General features: G+C 35.3%; 1 long non-coding RNA gene across 1 annotated transcript; it reads left to right on the top strand.

The window, feature by feature from the left end:
* The first annotated feature begins 803 nt into the window (after window positions 1-803).
* LOC140003079 (uncharacterized) lies at window positions 804-9,885 on the top strand. The gene is made up of 4 exons (XR_011811044.1): window positions 804-1,015; window positions 2,261-2,419; window positions 6,432-6,592; window positions 8,480-9,885. It is a non-coding gene; the product is annotated as an uncharacterized lncRNA (long non-coding RNA).
* The last annotated feature ends 12,071 nt before the right edge of the window (window positions 9,886-21,956 follow it).

The raw sequence follows: 21,956 nt of genomic DNA, 5'->3' as shown, positions 1-21,956 counted from the left end.
GCAGCACACTATAAAAGCAGTTTGCCCAAATAAATACGGAGATAATTATTGACAATTACTAGAGCTGGTCAAGAACAGAATTTTATATTTTGGAAAAAACTTTTTTTCCTGCATTTATCGAAAATGGAAAAATTACAAAATGAAATAAAACCAGAATCAATCAAAATCTTTCATCTCAATACACAAAAACAGTTCTGGTTTGTTTTGAACTTTCTTGATTTTCCAATGATACAGTTTTGTTAATATTCATTATAATATTAACATATTTATATCTAATATATTCCTAAAGTATATATCCAACGTATTTATATTGGATATTAATTTTTCCATGTTGGAGAAGTTAGCTTAGGTGGCTTAGGGTTTCATCACAAGGATTTTGTGATGCCATGCTTCTTTCAAAATTACTTTTTTAGACTAGCTGTGGTCCGCCTAATGCATAAATAAATAAATAATTCTGCCTCTTAGACTTGATACCTTTGTGAAGGTGCCATTTATTCTCCACTTAATTATTTCCCTTTAAAAACTGAGAATCTTTCACAAATTTTCATGAATTAGAAGCATGAGGCTAATAGGGTTTTCTGTGTATCTGATGCAGTCCCCTCCTTCCGTAGACATAGCATCATGTAATACTGTTATAAACTTTAAAGGGAGCAAAGCTTTTTCTCCTTGCTATTCCTATAGGAATGCACTTACAGAACTTGCGTGTTAAAACATCTCACAGTTTCCAGGCTAAATTTATTGATTGCCAATTAAGAACCATTTGCTATTATGCTCACATTTTCTTTTAGTTCACATAGCTATCTTACGTGTTGAGCCTTCCTGCAGACATCCAGGATTCTTCTGGCCTTTTTCTTGCTAGACTGAACAAGCTCTCTGTCCTCTGCCTATGATGCTTCATTTCGGATAATGCCAGCAGCCTTACGCTTCACTTATTTCACTATGAATTCAAATTGAACATGGATGAACATAATAGTGGTAGTACACTTATTCACTGCATATACTGAAGATGTTGCAGGTATGTTTGCTTTTACTGACAATAAAAGCTGCTCTGTATAATTAAGGTAGAAAACAGCTTTTCACTCTTCACTGGTTTTAATATTAGTTAGAGGACCTCTTGTTGGAATGTTTAACTATAGGCTTCTAAAGTTATGAGAGTTCCTTAAGACTGCTTTAAATAGTTGCTTAAAAATGTATCTAAAAACAAATGAAAGGTATGGCTGCATAGTAAAGATGCATGAGATTATGTTTCCTGTATTGAAATCCATTGTTTCAGTGGAAGATTCCTAAAAATTCTACTACAAGAATTGATGTTAGTGAACAAGCGTTGTTCGTCCAAATGAAAGCTCAGGTGGAAGTGAAAGCCAAGCAAAATCCTTTTCTTTTCGTGCATCATCACCATCCATAAATATTCCATAAGCTCAGTTAGAGCCTAAGCTACACCTGTAAAGTTCATTTTGCAGTGAGGTTGCAGAACTATAAATAAGGACAGGAATGATTCTGCAATTGGTAATCCAGGTCAGATTCTCAGTGGGTATAAATCATCAGACATTACCAACTTCAGTGGAGCTCTTCTTATTCTTAATACCTGCCATGCAGTTTATATGCCTGCCAATGTTTGGTGAGAGAAAAGAGAACATAGCTCACTTTCTCATAGGCTCTTCAAGGCTCATGCAATAAAATAATGTATTGTTTTGACATTAAAGTAAAGAGATGAGATTTGGAATACAAAGCAGAGATAAGAGCAGCTGAGTAGGAAGGTGACATTCCAACAAGATCATTTTTTCTGGTGGCTCTGTATTTGCAAATTTTGATATATTATGATCTGAAGTAGATGGCTAAAGTTATCAATGCAGGATAAATTCTGCACTGCCATTGTCAGAGCAGTTATTTATGTGCCAACAAGATGCTATAACATAGAATATCAATCACAGAGTAGAATAGCTGCCAATTCTAGTCTTCATTTTTCTGTATTTTATGGAACCACTAATTCTATTCTACTTCTAGCTGAATTTCTGTGTTACTGGATTAGCATAGCTGCAATCTTGTGCTTTGTGTATGCCATATATTTGAATGAGTATATGCTGCAAACATATTATTCCTATGAAAATAAGTTTGTGATTCTGTAGAACACATTCAAAGATGAGTTGTTGGATTATAACGCTTTGTAAAACTTGCAGTATAAAAGCATAGCCAGAGCTACTCTACGCTGATTTGATTCCATATGCTAGTTTCTCCTCAGTGAGCATATCTTCCTTCTTAGGTTTCCGTCCAGCTGACAGGGATGGAACTTCCAATGCTACTTCCTTTCTACTACCTCACTGTGAGACTGAATCCTTCGTTCCTGGGTGGCAGCAGGAACCTTCTGTAAAAAACAGAGGTTTTTGTTCTCCAGCAATGAAAAAAACTGTACATAAGCTAGGTATATAATTCCATTTTTATCTGGGCATCATAGTTTTAGCAAATCAGTCTTTGAAGTATCATCAGAAGGGAAAAAAATGTCAAAGTCCAGCTCTCATAATCATTTTTTCAGTTCTCAATTAAAATTAACATTTGCCTTTCCCTCGTGAAGCTCTTTTTTATTTATTCAAGTTATTCTTGGGAATTTGATATCATTGCTGATCTTACAAAAAAAAAAAAATCTTTGTAAAAAGTAATTGAATCTATTGTTTTTGTTTTAAGTATAGTTTTATTTTTACAGGATTCACAGTCTTCACAGTCTTAAGGTGCAAGTATATCTTTGCACTGAAAAAAAAAAAAGCAGAGTGCATTTACTATACACTTTTAGGCAATATAAGACCAAAAGCATGTACCAGATATACTTTGAAATGAAAGCTTCTATGTGCACACACATCAGTTATATGGGATTCCAAGATCTGAACTTCATGTGGTCTTAATGCCCAACTATTCCTGAGCCTCAGCAATTATGACCAAACAATACATGACTATTCATGGAAAACAGGTTCTTACGTCTGTTAAAGGAATGTAAGGGCATGTGTAGAACTACCTCAGAATAGTAATTGAGATAATGACATATAAAAGTTTATCTTATTAAGGGCTACTGGAAGACTCTTCCAACCTAGAAATTCTGTGATTCTGTGATTCTGTGACTCAGGTGGGCTTGCACTTTAAATCAAATCCAAGGAAATGAGTTGATCACTTCCTGAAAAGGTTAATCACCCAAGTCATTTGTACTTCCTTCCCCTTGAGGGGGAAACACAAACATTAATAATTCCTTCTGTTAACTACTTGTTCAGTATCGTTTAAATCCTTTCAACTTGCTGTGCCTATGAAAAGTACTACATCAGCAACACTGGAGAGTAACTACAGTTTTTTTTTCCACAGTATCAGGTACAATATGGACTGCTGCACAGTAAGCTTCTGTAAGAACCATATGGCTGATTTAGAGGAGGTCATATAAATTCCTAATTAAACATACCAAAATTCAGTGAGAGACTAGGCTATGTTGCTCTTTGAAAGCACTATAAATCAGTGTACCCTTTTGTAGATTTTATTAAAGTCTAATAAATAAAAATAATCTGAAGCAAGTACGGTGCTAGAAGTGCTTCTTGCCAAAGTGAGAATAAACTATACAATTACCAAATCAGGGTAAGAATATTTTTGTATGTTAATATTGCATTATAAGCAGAGCATGATATTAGTCAAGGTGCCAGATGAATATAATCAATATTGAAACTTTTATGTAGAAGGGCAAGAATGTATTCCATTTACTTTTAAATGAAACTAAAGAATTTGATTAGAAGTCATGTTTCCAGATTATTACCTAATATCTCGAGGCTCAGACAAATGGTCACATTATCCACCTCAACGCTTAAACTGTAGAATCTGTCTAAAGTGTAAACTTTAGCTCTCAGAGAATTAGAAAGGAAATACACTTTAACTGTTAATATTACAAAACTAGAAGATGAGAAAGATGCAAAACAGTAAGTTTTAGGGGAATAATTAGTTACAAATATAGGTGAGGTAAAGGCAAATATGATACTTGATGATCCTTAAGGGTCCCTTCCAACTCAGGATATTCTATGATTCTATGATACAAGAGTGGATAGAGTTAAGGCATTTCAGGAATGTGGGTGCTTTTATTAAAGCTTAATGTTGGACATGAAGAGCTGGAGGATAAGATAAAACACAAAGTTCAACCTGCAAATGAGAAAATGTGATGTGTAACAGGGATTTATGGCAGAATAATTATCCTTGTACCTCACTTGAAAAATATTTAAAAGCTGGATGTTTCCTGGGTTTTTGACTTTTAGTCTTTCCATAGTAGCTGTTAAGCCTGGAGAACAACATCTTATTGAATTGCTGAGAAAACTTGTTTACTTAATTTTTATCATAGCTTTTAACAAACTTCCAAAAAATTGAATGGGAAACATGGCTTAGTATCCAGTCATGTGATTCAATCACACCAAAATAAAATTTATGCTGACATCATCATACAAAAAATTCACTTTAAGCTATATATATATATATATATATATATGTATTTTTTTTTTCGAAATGGCCACATGCCATGAAATTCTCACATAGTCAGAAATGAAAAAGCAGTTCCTACTTCTTAGTCTGAGTCAGAAGCCTAGGGTATCACCCTGCTTTTTTAATGCAGATGCAGGTGCCAACCTATGTGAAGTCTCAGTACAAAGCCAGCTGGCACCAGACACTTGTTGACCTGCAGACCTGAGCTGGGAACTACAGGAGTCAGATCCAGAAAAATCAAAGTATTCAGTTTTAAAAGAACTTTAATGAAAATGAATCACAAACCAAATGGTGCACTATAAATATTTCAAGAACGAAATACATAAGTAGTAAAATTTTATGTTCCATTAGGAAAGAAAAGATACTTACTGCTGGAATCCTAATAAACCTTACAGTGTGAAGAAGTACTAAAACATGGAACAGCCTGTTGGGGCTAAATTATCTTTGTGCTTTAGATGTTAGATCAAGGGAATGCTTGTCTTTGTGTATCTATCTGTTTTGAAGATGGGTCCCTTTGCAAAAGTGTGAAAGTTCCTGTTATTTATTACATAGTAATAGAGTCATAAAATAGTTTGGGTTGGAAGGGACCTTTAAAGATTAGATTGGGTGTTGGACTATACAGTCACTGGCATAAAGGGTGTCCTTTTACAAATACATTAAGTGGATGCACTAAATTTACTATCTTGTTTCTAAGCAGAGGTGATCTTTGTGCTCTGCAAAAAGATCTATGTTTTTCCTGTTTCCTGCTAATTTTACAGTTGGAAAAGTCTTTTTGCTCTGTTTTTACAGCAAGTTGCATAGCACAGTTTTGGTCAGTGACCAGAGCTCCTAGTTGCTGCTGAAAGTCCGTATACTTAATCCTCTTCTTATAAGTTAGCTCCGTAATAAGTTGGCAGTATTTTTTTTACTTTTTTTAGTAAATCAAACTGCATATTTATCACTAACAATGATAATAGTCATAATGAAATCTCAAAAATCTTTTCTCTGACCTCCTTGTTGGAGGTTTGAAAGTTGCAGAGTCCTACTAATAGGCAGATATAGTCAGAAATATATTATTGTCTCTAATTTTTGGCTAAAAAATATATATTTTGAAAATACAATGAACTTTTGCTAGAGAGGTGATTGTTAATATCAAGTGTTAAATTTTTAATTGCAATAATCAAATGCTTTGGCCTAGAAAAAAGTTTAACTCAGTAGTAAGAGCCCTTAAAATGTATTTATTTGAAACACATGGATTTTTTTTTTTTTTGACAAAAGTACTTTTCAACAGAATTTCAGAAAAAAAATGGAATTTTATCTAGTGATAGTGAATGAACAAGACTTTTAAGGTAATAGAGAACAGAAAAGCAATGTCTTTTCTGGTCATTTTCTTATTTTAAGAGAGTGATTTTAAAAAACTATGGGCTCTCAACAAAAACAAATTTTCGTTCTTAACAGGTAGCTGGAAGAATTAAAAGAAAGCATAGTAAATCTGACCATTTCCCTGTTAATTTTCTTCCATTTCAGAATCTGACTCTGTTCAATCACTGAAGTTTTTTTTAATTGAAGTTATTTGAAAGAAATGAAAAGAATTAGATATTGCAGATAGTGTTGCAGAAGTAGCACAAGATTTTTTGGGGGGACAGTGGCTGAAGAAAATAAACTGCGCACATAATTTTATATGTCCGTAGTGGTATTTGAACTTGGTATTTCAGATGCTGTGTAGATAAAACACTACATCACAGGTAGAACACAACGTTAATAGAAACAAGGTATTTTCTTAAATCTTCCTCCATAAGTGTCACCTGTGTTCTCTCTGCATGTGAACAGACAGAGGGAGAGGGAGACTGGGAGAAACTGGTCAACAAAATATCTTTCTGTTCCTGCCATTCTGTCCTGACCTGACTTACTGTTGCACTTGAACATCAAATAGTCATGTCTGTGTATCACATGCTCCTTAGAAATGATACTCTGAAAATAAAACTAGACTCTGGAGAAAGAAGAGAACAGAACTGGAGAAAACTGAGGAAAACAGAACTGATTTGGGAGGGAGGAATCTGTCAAACAATATGACATCCAAATAAAGAAGGAAATGTGCGAGTTACAAAATGGATGATGAGGGGTGAGTACAGATGTCCTGCAAGCACAACTTGTGGTAACGATGTAGCCTTTCTTTGTTAGCCTTCTTTGGTCATAATAATATATATATGTGTGTGTGTATATATATATATATATATATATATGTATAAAATCCTATTATAAAAGTTAAGGAATCAGAGAATGAAAGAGATGGGAAAGACCATGTGTTCATGTTGTGCACCTCCGTGCCTATAGAGTTACTCCCTGTTATGCACCTATCTGAATTCTTATCTAAACAATTGTGCAGTAGTCATCCATGTGTCCCATATTGCTTAGGAGGAAACCATTCTATTCTAGAGTGAAAATAATTCTGATTTTTCTTCATGGTCTCTGTTTTAATATATCACTTATCTCATTTTCATTGTCACAGTATGTACTTCCTCATATTCATGTGAATTATATTTTTCTCTTTGCTTCATGAATCATAGTTGTATGTGTGGATCATATTAGCCAGTGAGAGCTTGATACTGAATGGACTGCATGAAACTAAGAGGCTTGTGATTAATTTAGAAATCAGAGTTCAAATTTTATTGGAATTCATCAGCTGTTTTCATTGCATGGGAAAGACAGCAAGGCAGATGGGTATCTGCATTGTTCTTTGTGTTCAGTTGTTTTATTGTAAGTTATTATATTACATAAACTAATTTAAAATTGATTTTGCTCTTTGTAGAGCTAAGTGGATAGTAACTCTGGTTTATTAGATAGGTACTTAACACAATTAATGCAACGTCAGTAATTCTACATGGCCATGATTAAATGTCTTAAAATTTTCATCTCAACCCCACTATAATTAGCAGTGGGTGCAAGGCTCTCTACTTACTTATTTTTTTGTGACAAAATACAGATTGTAGAAAATAGTTTAAGATTTCTGTCTTTGTAAACTGTAGCCTCAATTTCTAAAGTGTAAAATCTCTAAAAATGATACAAAGTGGGGTTCTTAGTCAAAGATCTAGGTGAATTGCTGATATGAAATGCATTCATAGCTCAAGTCTATCCCTTACCATGTGTCTAAAGGGGAAAAAAAATAATGTAACACAGGAAGGAAAGGCAGACATTTTTTAAATGACAGACTTTATTGTGAACCTGTAGAATAATTACTAAACTACTGTTTTTTTTTTTGTTTGTTTTTTAAAAGACAATTACAAATTTGTTTCCTGTTAAAGAAGGATAATATATTTTTATTACTGCTGAACTGAGTACAGCTAAATGGGTTTTGCTGAATCAGTAAGATTCAATATTCTAACTGTTGTGTTCTAAAGTAGTCTCTTTGCTTATGGGAAAAGCAAATGATAATATCTTCTAAGATAAGAAAGTTCTCTTTTTGTAGTATGAAGTAAAATAGCATTTGGCTTTATGATATATCACAAGAATCTCCCTCTTGTGTTTTGGTATTTTTGAAGCATTTGGATTAAAGAAAGTACAATCAAGAAAAGAATGTTTAATCCAAAAGGAAAATGTGTTTTGCAGAGAAAGGTCAAATGAAATTCTTTATGAGTCACTTTTTTAATGCAGCAGAATGTCTGAGATTTAGAGGAAAATCTTTACACTTTCTTGAAGAGAGAGAAGCAAATTAAAACATTATTATAGTACTTGAAGCTTTATATTAGAAGAGGAGCCACTGTTTTCAGTGCCTTGTAAGGCATTACACAACAGTTCACAGTCTATGTAGCCGTAAGATATAATAGTGTGGAGAGGACTGGGCACACGCTGATTTTCCTGGTTTCACTTGATAAGGTAGTCCCCATTCAGTGGGTTATACTACTGCTTACATGGGAGTTAATGCATGGGAAGTGGGACAGAAGGAATGACTACCTTTAAAACTACCTTTATACCTAACTATAACTACCTTTTCTGCTCTTACTGCACGAAGCTTCTTCAGAGTGGAAGCACAGAGCGTAAGAGCAGCTGTATTTTGGACATACTGCAGTGATGGAAGATGAATTTTACCATGAGGTTTGTAGTATATTTGAGTGCTGACGATATCACTGAAACTGTTGTGTGCCATATTGTGCATGTCTGTGTGTGTAAAATTGTGATTAGGATCCACAGGCTCCTAAGCAACTCAAAGCAGTGTGGTTAGGAATATGATATGAATATTGGGTTTGGGCATTGGGGATAGGATTCATCTCACTCTGCACTAAGGGGATTCACCTTTCCTTAATTTTGATGCTTAAAATGTAGAAGTTCGTGTCTGACCAGTATGTCTAGGTTCCCATGTCAATAAAATGAATCAGTTTATTCAGTGGAACCAAGACAGTTACCAAGCTAATTAGAGGTACCTGCTTTTATTATTTGGGTTGACAATAACCTTCTAAATGCTGTTGACTGGAGCCTAGCTGTTGCCCAAATGTAGCTGGGTGAGCTGAAACATTCTTGGAATCCATATTATGAGCAGTGTGTCATCTTGTGCTACCTCTTCCCCATTTTCTTAAATACTTGAATAAACTGTCTGAGCTGCACATCATTGAAACAGGGATGCAGTAGTAAACTGTAGCCTTTGAATTCTACAATCAGCTTCTTCTGCGAGTCAGCCAAGAATATAAATTACATTGACAATGTCTTTTCTTAGCAAAAGACTACCGAAGTTCAGATCTGTGGTTTTTTTTGGCAAGAATTTCTTCTGAGTTACAAGGACATTTTGAGTAACAGGGAGATACCTGAGACTACCTATAGCCAGTTACTATGAAGAAAAAGGACTATAGAATATTTTCATTGGACAATTATAGCTTTTTAATTAAGGTGGTAAGGGATGTTGAGGAGAGGCAACTCCAACCCAACATTGCCTAGCAGAATAATTTTCAGGTCTGAAACAGCCTCAGAAGAGAGCTCCACACAGGTAATGCCTAGAAATATGAAACAGTCATGGAACTTTGCTGGTGTTTCAAGCATGTTTGAACAATAATGAACACAGCAGTCAAACACCAAACATTCACAGTTGGTGCCCTGTAGTAACCCATTTTATCCAAAGCAGAAGAATAGAATTCTACCACCTATTCTACCCTTTTTTTTGTTGAATACTTAAGAGTAGGAGTCAGAAAGTTGTATTTATGAAAGACATCTGTTCAAATAGCTTGTCACAATTTGCAAATTCGAGCAAAATACTATACTTACAACACATAATGTTTTCTTTGTAACAAGCAAACATTTAACATGCACTGAGATCAGAGCCTCAGACTAACTAATTCAGTTAACTAAATCATTCAGTTTTCACTCAAACTCAGCAACTACAGTCTGACTTCTTTGAAAACTCCCTAATTCATAGGATACCTACATGACCCTAACGTGCAAGTGTGTTCTGCTCTCTGGACTGTAGGTTTAGCTCCATCATTGCTACCCAATTTTCTAACAGAAATTAGAAATTTCAGAGAAAATGCAGAGAGATTAGTTGTTATAAGAGAAATAAGTTTATCAGGTGGAAGCTTTTTTACTGGAAGCTCCTTCACTGACCTACCAAGGATAAGTCTGCATCACAAAGCACATCTTCTGACAGTAACTTTATGCTCACAAATGATTTTGTTATACATAGTAGTTGGATGATGAAAAGGACACAGTGTGGTTCTAAGTATTTTGTTATTTCGGATTCTTTCCTTATATGTACAGTCCCAACTATTATATTTGTCTTAGATGGAAAAACTAATTAATTTTAATTACTGGAAGGAGTAGAGATCAATATGCACCAGTTTATTCTTCTATTAAAGGATTACCCAACTGCTGTGCAAGTTATTTAGAGGCAGCGCTGTGAGAAGTCTGACCTGAATGAATTCACATAAGAACAGTATGAGGAATAAGTGAGAGAGAAGGTGACAGAGCTGAAAATAATCATGTTTACTGCAATGTGATGAGCAGCTTTAGACGAGTAAAATATTGTGTATTGAAAAGCAATAATAAAGGTAGAATGCTTAGGAGAATCGCAGAACCACAGAATGGCTGATGCTGAAAGGGACCTCTGGAGGTCCTCTGGTCAAAATCCCAGCTCAAGAAGGGATACCTACAGCAGGTTGCCCAGGCATGTGTCCAGGTAGTTTTTGAAGATGTCTGTGGGGGGAGATCTTAAAAACCTCTCCGGGCAACCTGTTCTGGTGTTCCATCAGCTTCACAGTAAATAAGTGCTTCCTGATGGTCGGATGGAACCTCTTGTGGTTCAGTTGGTGCCCATTGCCTCTTTTCCTGGCACTGGGCACCACTGAGAAGAGCCTGGCTCCATCCTCTTTGCACCCTGCCTTTAAGTATACCTTGATAAGATCCTCTATAACCATAATCTCCTCCAGGCTGAACACTCCCAGCTCTCTCAGCCACTCTTCATAGGAGAGGTGCTCTAGACCCTTGCTCACCTTGCTGATGAAACTGCTATGGCATTTGAAGCTGTGTATTTACTTAGTTGTTTTCTATTTTTTGCCTTTAGAAATATTTGCTGTCAGAATAAAAATACCACTCCCACCCTCCAAGATCTCTAGACAACTTTTGTATTATTTTATGAATTAGTCTCTGAACATCTAATTACCTATTTTCTACTTTATTTTTCTGTTGTGGAATGGAATACCGAATATGCTAAATCTTCACTTAAATGATTTTATTAGTATTATTTTTTTTTAATGTAGCTCACCATAAACCTCTGGAAAATACTCTTCAGTGTAGTGAACTGTGATTAAGAATGATTTGTCAGGAGACGTTTTGATTCAAGGCAGGAACTCCAGCAAGATCTTATTTTGAATGTGTTTTTAATGAAAAGTTTTTTTGTTTTTTTTTTTTAAACTATATCACAGGCTCTTAATGATCTGTTAAAGTAGAATAAATTATTTTTCAAGACATTTCAAAGAAGATATTAAGCTTCTTTGTTTATTCTAAAATAAAATAGTGAATTTACAGAAAAATGCAGAGCCAGAATTGGAAAATTCCAAAATTACAGATTTCACAGCAGTTTCGCCATATTGATCCATACTGGACATTTTAGTGCTATGGTACAAGGGCAAATTAAATGTCTCCAGTACTTTCTTATTAGCCCATACCCTTACAGATAGCCCTACTATGATCAATTGCGTGTAAGAGTAAGTTGCCATTGCAAATGTTGCACAAAGGCTTAGCAGTGTCTCATTAAACAACATAAATGGCTTGGCAACTAATATCCCACTGACTTTTAGTGAGGCATAGGTGCCTGTTGCCTTTAAAAACCTAGAAAGATCCCAGACTAAATAGGTATCATAGATGAGCAGTTAGTCAATGGATTTAAATTGGTTTTGAGAAAAATTCCTAAATAACTTCATTCCCTGAATTAAAGCATGGTTAATGGCAGTATTTCACATTTACTTCCTTCTTTAAAGTAGTTCTTAGGCATATCAACGAGATCAACTTCTAATTGTTATGAAAAGAGTATTGAGGTCAGGCCATCATGGGTCAAATACCAGTAGGAGGTTCCTGGGAGATGGTTTTCTGCTTGTGCCTGATGAACTAATAGAGTAGTATCAGGTCTTTGCTGCAAAACATAGCCAGAAAAGATTACTTCTATTGAAGTTTCCACACCACCTCATCAACTTTCCCAGTGCAGCATGAAGGTAGCTTGCATACCTAATTTATGACTGTGGAAGTTGTTTTGATCAAAGCATTGAGTTTGTAGGTGTTTATGTCCTTCATTGGATGTAGAAATCTTGAGAATTGTTCTACTCATAAATACAATTTCATACACAATGTTGGAACTGAGTAACTGACAAACATTACTGTTAGCTTTTGTCGCCTGAATACCTTTGTGATACTCCATGCTTCACAGATTTAGCATTAATATTGGTTCCCTAATATCACTGAATTCAATGGGGCTGTGTGTTATGTAATATAATCCTTAGCGGGAAAAATATTGATATAATCTAACTCTCAGTGACAGAGCTAATGACCTTGGGAGGACCTTCACAATGACAGAATAAATCACAGTGCCTAAGTAGGGCATCAATAGCCTTCTCAAGTAGGAAACAGCATGGAAGGACCTGAGATAGCACCTACTCCACCCCACTGCCCTCAGGCAGTATCAGCTATAGTTAACAATTCCTGTGAGATGCATGCCTGACCTAACGATGGACAAGTTCAGTGACAGGAGTTCTGTTGATTAGTACTAGAATTGTAAAAATACACTGAGACCAAGCTGTCAGCCTCCACCTGAGATCAGTAGTAATGCACCCTTGATGGGATGGGAGTTTGATGTGCTCTGTTTTGTCAGGTGTTTTTCTTTCTCCACTGGCTGACAGCCAGATACAATCTCTATATTCTTCTGTTAAGTCTACTGTCTTCACTGTTTGTCTGTCAGCTCCATACATTTTGCTAAAAGTGTCCCAGTGCAGCTGTTGTATGTTGTTTTGAAATCCAATATTGCTGGCACTGTTGGGATAGCCTTCTCTTGCACATGAACTATGGTGAAATTCAATTTTCTGCTGTTATTGGAGATGTATTGGGAAAAAGTAGATGGTAATGTGGGATACATTGACTCTCTATCAACTTCTTAGAGCACTGGCACTGCAATTCCATAACTTAAATCTTCCTTTTCTTAAACTTATGGTGAATGTACCAGAGGCCTAAAGGTTCACAGTTCTGTTTTGACGTGTATTCAGATGCTGTAAATACGTAGACCAAAAAATGAGCTTAGCGCTCTCTGTATTTAACATACATACATGACTTACACTCAGTGATCATGGCAGCTGGTTGAATTTTCAGTTTTCTAGTATAGGTTGGATATTGACTGGGAGGAGAATAAGAATGCTTAATTACTCTCTCTCTTTTTTTTTTTTTTTTTTTTTGGGGGGGGGACAAACAATGGAACATTCCTTTGATCATCACGTGTCTACTCTAAAGTTTCTACTGAGAGATCTTCATTGGTGGAAAAGCAATTTATGGGATCCAAAAAGGTCTGTTCTTCCCAGATCATTCTCATTTGTGATAATCTCCAGGTAAGTATTTATAACTGGCATATGGGGTGTCTGTTTTTGTACCAAATTGAACAAAGAGTGCTCAGCGTAATTATGAATTTCTGTTATGAACAGTATAATTATGTTATAAGTAGCCATGAATCTACGTGGACATGATCCTGACTGGGTTTAAATACAGTTACTATATGCTGTGAAACTATGACAGTAAAGAAAAAGGTGAGAAAAATAAGAGGATGTTAGAAGTTTGCAGCAGTTTCAGGCTGCCAATTTTGTGATTTGGCAGCAAATCATTTTAATCATAACTGCTTGCTTAAAAGTAAGAATGTAATTTCCTTTAAAATGTAGGGGAGGATGAAGGTGACTACAAATATTTCCTCACAACTGTGTGAGATTAAAAAAAATCCTATTTGTGAATTTTGGTACTCAAGTATTTTAAAATTTGCTGTGAAGCTAATACTTTGGTATTTAAAGATAACAGTGAACATTGCTGTCGTTACAGTCTTAAAAAAGGAGGTTTAGAAATGTATTGAGTTATTTCTTGCAAACTGGTTCTAGACTGTATCAGCACAGTTACCATTTTTACTTAAGCAGTTTCAAAGTAAAAACTACCATTGCAATGGCTGCAGAAATATGTGTTCACAAATACATTAATCCAGCATAGCTATGTGCACCACAGTGAGCAAAGATTCCTTGTTGTCTTGAAAATCAGTAGGCCTAGATAGCTCTTTTGGAAGAAACTAGGAATATGAGTGCTAAAGAGCTGAAAAACACACACAGTTAATTGATACCCCTTCACAGATTTTTGCAAAGACTTCAGGTACTCCTCCACCCTCCCCACCTCCCACTCCTCAAAAATAAAGCTTTTGTCCTCATGAAAATTTTCCTGTGAATTAAATGTGGTATTCTACACAGCTGAAACAATGAATTTGGGTAAGCACCAAATTCCACAATCAAATTGTATCACAAACATATTCTCATATAGGAGAAATGGGCATATTTATATCTGCTTAATTCCTGTATGTGCACGTTTGTGTAGTAGGGAAGGAGTAAGAAGATTTCCCAATCATATTAAATATTCGACTGTCTACTTAGAAATATTTGTTTTTGTTGCCTGTTAAATTCTTCTTCCTTGATGTAACGTATCAGTATTGACACCCAGTGGCTAGAGACTTACCTCATGTTAATTCACTAATATGGATTCAACTCACTTTCTGCATCTTAACATATTAAGACTCTGAATTTAAGTTAGTATCTGTATATTCATGCTCACACACATACAGGCATGCAGATCTAGGCAGAGAGAAGGAGATTATCCACTTCAGATAAGAGTATTAATGATTGGAGATATTTTCAGTAACACAAAATGGCATTTGGATGTCCATCTTCTTTTAACATTCAATAGGAATTAGCCCTTGGGCTGACATTAATGCTAGTCAAAATCTCTTATATACTGTCCTTGTCTGGTTGCAATAAGTAAAGAAACATTGTTCCTGCCAGTCAAACAAGACTATTTCTTCCTAGAACTAAAAACTCCATAAGAACTACAAGTTTCATGTTAAAAGAAAAAAAAAAAACACAAACAAACAAACAAACAAAAACCAACTACACACAAATGCACCAAAAAAAAAGAAAAAAAAGAAAAAAAAGTATATTTATCCCGTTATTTTACACAATTCTCAAGTTAGCATATATAGGGTTGGTGTTTAATATGATCAATGATCTCCTAATATTTTTATTCTCTAAACCAATATTATTGAATAAAAACTGTAGATAAATATGTTTGTAAGAACTGGGGCAATGCTTTAGAATACAGGAAGAATTTAAAGACCAAGGGCACATAAATAATAGCACTTTGCATAGATGTGATACAAGTCATCAGGTGGTGGAAGAGAAGAAGGTCTCATCTTCCTTTTGTGAGAACACTGGAACATGATAAAGAGTTGTGACCACTGCAATGGCAAGAAGAGAGGTTCTGGCCATTTTTGGGAAAAAACATTTTTTTTGTTACCCTAAGTTTTGAGCAGTATTGTATAGTTTTCTTGTTCTACTTCAAGGGCATAATATATACCTAGAAGATGACTAGTGTATACTATAGACAATATGCATAGACTATTGCATAGCAAGCCTCTAAGAACAATATTTGGTTCACAAAAGCCTGAAGCATGACTTTAAACACTTGACAGATTTTGCTTACGTTTGCGTTTAATGTGTTTGTTCAATACATGAATCCCACCTAAGAACAGTATGGTGTCTTACAAAGAGAATGTGCCATTAATCACTGTACTTTAAGCTGCATGAATTTTGGAAAACAGGAAACGTATTCTGAATATTTTTTCCTGCTATGCAATATGTTGTACATATGTATGATATGCTGAACAATCATTCCAATTAATTCTTCAGTCACTATTTTGGATTCTTCTCTAAACGAAGCTATTTTAGAATAGACCAATAATAAATCTTTTAGTCTTGCTGATAGCTTTGCTATGAACAGGCTAGGCATTGGCAAGAAAATGCATGTAATTAAAATAGTAACTGATGTGGATACCTCAGGTGACATATTCATGTCACCTGCTTAACATGAATACATTAACCCATGAATTTTTCAGTGTTGTAGAGGAAACATTACACTCAACAATTAATCATTTGTCTTGAAAATCTGATAAACCCTTAGGAAGAAGACATTGCAGTAAGCAGAATAATCTGCATAAATAAAATCCTTAGAGTGAGCATTGGTTATTACCTTTTAAGCCAAATGAAGTAAAACTACTCACTAACATGTTCCTGCAGTAAGAGAGAAATGAGCTTGCCTGTATCAAGAACCTACCGTTATAAAAAAGTTAAATAAAAAAATGAACATATGTTAGGGAAATATGAATGAATGTATAGAGACACAGTGGTTTCAAGACCTGGTTCCATATTCCAAGATCACAATATTGTTTTTTTTTTGTTGTTTTTTTTTTTTTTTTTTTTTTTTTAAAAAAAAAAAAAATATATATATACATATATATATATATTATTTTTTTTCAGTATTAATCAGTAGAGAAATAAAAGTAAACATTCAAACACAAATAAAATCTCGTGACCAAAACAGGAAGTGAAAATGCACATGACAAACAAAGAATAAGGTTGTTTGTGTCCTTCCCATTCACTGGTTGAACTATATGAAATGGTAATGGTCAACTAATACCCATGCACTGCTTATGTTTTTTAATTCTTACGTGATCATAAGTTATTATATATTACTGACATTAAAAATATATTACAAAGGTGTCTTAATTGTGTTTTGTTGTTTTTTTCTTTTTTAAATACTCTTGAGAACTATGACTCAATATCAGCTGGACAGAAGGACAGAGTTTAATTTCATTTATTTTCCCTAATTGTAAAATTAAGCATTACTTTTAAATGGTTTGACTTTGAAGATGGCCCCTGAATTTCAGCCTGCCTGCTCTCTGAGTTAAAATAACTGGATTTCAGCCAAATGAAACCAGGCAATTTTCCAGAGTTTCCTATGTCTCTAGAGTTTTATAGTGGTTGAATTTTGCTCTTGGAGGGAAATGCAGACAGATTTGAGTGAAGTGTAGTGAAATTTGTGAGGATATTCCTATATCTGTCTTTTAATGTCAGCTTCAATGTCTTTATTTTAGCCTTTACACAGAACTTTAGTTTTGCCCTTGAGCCATCATGGACAGGGAACCAAGAAGTCATCTTTCATTATTTTTCTCCAGTGCTTCAAAACCAGTGTGTTCGAAATATACAGAAATATTCACCAATAGTCTTTCTTTTTTTTTTTCCTCCTCCATGTAATAGGTGAGTGAGAAGAACTAGTAGAGATCAACAGTTTTATCACTTTCATCACTTGTGTTCAGAACTTTCCCTGTGTCTTTTCCTCTTTTTATTTTTATTTATTTATTTATTAATGTCTCTGAAGACATTACAATGACTATGTTTTGTGTGTGGTACCCCTCACCCCCACACACTGTTCTAAAAGTATGATGCAAAATTCTTAGATCAAAAATGCATTTTTTCCAACGATACAAATGCAACAGTCACCATTTTTAAGGTAATACCAGGCCGGAAATAAGAGCAAATACATTAAAACAGAGCCAAATATTTCACAACATGCCATTGCTGGTCCCTCTCGTGAAAGTCAGAGATTTAAATCTCCTGTTTCAAGGCAAAAATGCACACAACTGTTTTTTCAATATGAAGCCTATTTTCAAGTGTGACCATGCTACCATTCCTTGGAATTAGAAGGTAGTGTTATTTTCATGATTATTATATTTTTTTGGCTTTTCATTCTATCTGCTCCATAATATAATTAGGACCATATCTAATAGCAGCAAGATGAGTCTGCAAACCCTGTTGTGCCAAATATGCAGAACTGAGCACTGCGTGGGATATGTAATTGCTGAGCACTCTAAAGAGCATTCACTGCTTGACTCCAAACTGGGAGGGGCTGCAAGCAAATTGGAAGACTAGAGTTGAATTCATAATGATCTGGACAAGTAGGAAAACAAATCTGAAAAATACTGAAGGTAATTCAATGAAAACAAGCGCAAAACATCATGCTTTTTAAGATTGGAATAATTGACTGCACAAGTAGAAGATGGGGCATACCTGGCTTGGCAATAGTTTTGTAGAATCATAGAATGGCTTGGGTTGGCAGGGACCTTAAAGACCACCTGGTTCCAACCCCCCTGCCATGGGCAAGGATGCCACCCACTAGACCCGGTTGCCCAAAGCCCCATCCAGTCTGACCTCAAACACTTCCAGGGATGGGGCATCCACAGCTTCTCAGGGCAACTTGTTCCAGTGCTTCCCTCTGTGTGAAGAATTTCCTCCTAGTGTCTAATCTAAATATCCCCTCTTTTAGTTTAAAACTGTTTCCCCTTGTGCTATCATAATCTGCCCATGTAAAAAGTCACTCTCCATCTTTTTCATAAGCTCCCCTTAAGTACTGAAAGGCCATAAAAGTGGCCACAGAAGTATTGAAACTCCCTGGAGCTTTCTCTTCTCCAGGCTGAACAACCCTGTCAATCCATAGGAGAGGTGCTCCAGACCTTTGATCATCTGTCATTCTGTTGTAAAAAGGAAGAAAAAAGCAAACTATAATGGGTATCGTCTAGTAGTTAATATAGTTATATACTCTTTCGTACAATCTTTACAGAAGTTTCAGTGTTATCTTCAGGTGTGGGTACTAGACTGCGATAAAGAAAATAAATTTTTAAAGTTGGAGCAAGGAAAGAAGAAATTAGAGGAAAAGGGTAGATTAAAAAACAAGATCTTGGAGAAAAGATTAAAAACCCTAGGTTGTTTTGTTAAAAAAAAAATACAGCTGCTGTACTGCAGCCAATAGAACTATTTCCTGTCAGCTGCCTCTTGAAAATCATGAGATTGCACTTACACCTGCCCAGCTTGTAATACAAAATATCTATCTGAAGTCTTCTTTGTGGGGACCCAATGTATGTGGCTTAAAATGGCTTCATGTACTTTCCTTCACATCTACAGAGGGCAAAGAACAGGGGAGTTATACCAGGTGAGCAGATGGGTGGGATAAACACATTACCTGAGATAAATTTAGTATTTTTTTTGTTCAGTGGATGCACCTTGTGAAGAGACAGTAAGTTTTCAGACAAAGGTTTCTGCAGAGAATATGTTAATCTCCATATTCATTGTTATGTGTGGGAAAACAGGAAAGGGCTTCAACTACAGCATGAAAAAATGGTTAGACATTCTGAAAAGAATCTCCGTTCCAACCATAAGGATTGTTAAGTATTGAAGCAGATGTTTCTGGGAAGGCTGTATCATCTCCATCATATACATAGGATACTTAAGAGTACACTAGGGAAGAAGGGAATCTGTAAGGAATTGTTTAGGTGTAGCTGGTACATGAGTTTCTTTTTCTTATTTTTTCTTTTTCTTTTTCTTTTTCTTTTTCTTTTTCTTTTTCTTTTTCTTTTTCTTTTTCTTTTTCTTTTTCTTTTTCTTTTTCTCTTTTTCTTTCTCTTTCTCTCTCTCTCTCTCTTTCTCTCTCTCTCTCTCTCTCTTTCTCTCTCTTCTTTTTTTTTTTTTTTTTTTCTGAGCCATCTCTGTTACTAGGATTTCATTTAAAAGGAGCTATAGGATTGGATCCGCCAAAGGAAGTCTGCACTTGGAAAGAGCAACATGTTTCTTGTCTGCATATTCTCATGCACACATTAATTGTTTTAGATCAGTGAAAATGAAAAATGACACAGTAACATTTCTAAAACTTCATGGATATGTTCCAAGCCAGAAAATGGCTATGGGTGTCTGATCGCATGTGAATTCTTTTAAATTAAATGTACTCACAATAAAGCAGGACAGTTGCATACATTGTGATGCAAGCGGTCCCTATTTGTATAGCTCAAAGGTGGCTTTATTAAAAGCCTATAGGACTTTCTGAATTAACAATTTTATTCCTTTTTGCTTTTAAAAGCAACTTTACTCTTAATTACATGTAGAGTAATGCAAAACAAATGCCATAAAAAATTAGCCATTGATTACTATTTTCATATTGATACACTTTTCTACTATACCCTCAAAGGAAAAAAAAATCATGTTTAGTTTCTTATGTATTTTACCAGACTAACTTTAAAAAAGACATTTAGTCAATCAATCACTGGAGTATTCTGGCACACAGACATCTAAGTAACATAATATCAGATAATAAGAAACTGACATTTATCATACTGACTGATTTTTCGAAACATTCAACTATGCCAAAACTAAGTACTATCAATCTTTACCTGATATATAGATCTTCCTGGGAACATATCCTAACACAGTAATTTCAGATGGAATCTACTACTTTCTTTTTCCTACCACTCAAGTGCTTTTATTGCCATGACTACCAACAATTTCTAACTTCCTTCAGGGTTGAATGGGAAAAGACAATATTTTGAAACTGGGCAATGTACTTCCAAACAAACACGAAGGGGAGATTTTTCCATCTTTTTAACAGTGTATACATTCAGTACATAACTTTTAGCAATACTAGTTAATAAAAGAATGACTATCCACTGATTAAAGATATATGAGAATGAGTAATTATTAATGTAAATCTGTAGGTTTATTATGAGAGAGATTTACTCTACCACTGAAACATCTGTGTAGGGAGACTGAAGTAGAAATTAATGGCTCAGTCCTGCTTAAGCTGCTGGTACATGCAACTCAAAAAAGTGGAACATTTGGGCTGGTCTTAAGTCAAGTTGGGCTATAGGCAACTGATTTAGTTCATCAAAACTGTTAGCCCAGTAGCCATTAAGATCTTACAGTTACTCAAGTTCCTATACATGCATCTCTGGGCACGCAGTGAAAGTGGTACTTTGCTGCAACTGGGTGAAAAAAGCACCACTTACCTGTTTCTAAACCCAGGTATGTCTAGGTTTCCTTTTCTTGGGGTTAGCAGGGCTTGCAGGGTCCACAGGAGAAATGCAGAGAGCTTTCGCCTGCAAAAGGCTTGTATATGCCAGACCACCTACAGCAACTTTCCACTGAGTTCCCTCTACAGCTTCACTACAACCTTTACTGGGATCTGGGGTAAGGAAGGTCTCTGGAAACAAACACAATGTCCAAGACAATGGACAAACGGGGATATCTACTATGTTGGAAATATACTTAATTCAATTACCTACTTGAGTCTCAGCGGATATAAGAAAGAATTAGACTGTTCAATCTGTGTCAGGAAAAGTGGAAAGAAGCTGAAAAGGAAAAGAAAAAAGAGAAGAGTGGAATAAGAATGTTTAAGGATTTTTTTTGTTTGTTTTTGAGAAGATTCAAGTTTATTGTCTCCTGGACAAGTATATTAAATCCCTTGATGTTAACTCGAGTGGCTTGTGAAGGGTCAAAATGTGATTTAGAGGTGAACTTTTCCCTTTATTCAGGGTAAAGGGTGAAATTTCTGTGAGCTTGGTTTGATCAAGTCACAGATTAATATTATCAAAGATGTATCTCTGCTTCCTCTGCTTTAATTAAACTTTTGCCTTTCATGTTACAGGTGTATCAACTGTCATTAGAAGGTCATGGAAGAAGTTGGTGACAAGAAGCAATACCTACAGTTATCTGCTCTTGGGACAGAGATTTTCAGGCTAACAGGGAGTCAGCTGTGGACAAATGATTTCTCCAGAGAAATTACAGTGAGGTGCTAGATAGTTTTTGATTGGTTTTGTAGAGCAGGGTTTTGTAGAAGTGGGATAGAGTAATTCTCACTGTTTGATTAGGTTCACCTCTTTGTATTTGAAAATATTGCCTTCTGCCTGAGCATCATCCCATTCTGCTAGCAACTTATGTAGACTAAGTAAGAAGAATAGGGTTTCTGATGCCTTTTCTTTTATTGTGAAAGAATCCTGTTTATGTAGGTTTGGATCTTGTTTTGCAGTCAGCATGCTATAGGGCATACTGAGATTTAACTGCACCCCATAA

This window comes from Anas platyrhynchos, chromosome 8 (assembly GCF_047663525.1).
Source record: "Anas platyrhynchos isolate ZD024472 breed Pekin duck chromosome 8, IASCAAS_PekinDuck_T2T, whole genome shotgun sequence".
Taxonomy (NCBI): Eukaryota; Metazoa; Chordata; class Aves; order Anseriformes; family Anatidae; genus Anas; species Anas platyrhynchos.
The sequence above is the reverse complement of the archived record's forward strand: the minus strand, read 5'-3'. Positions and strand labels throughout refer to the sequence as shown.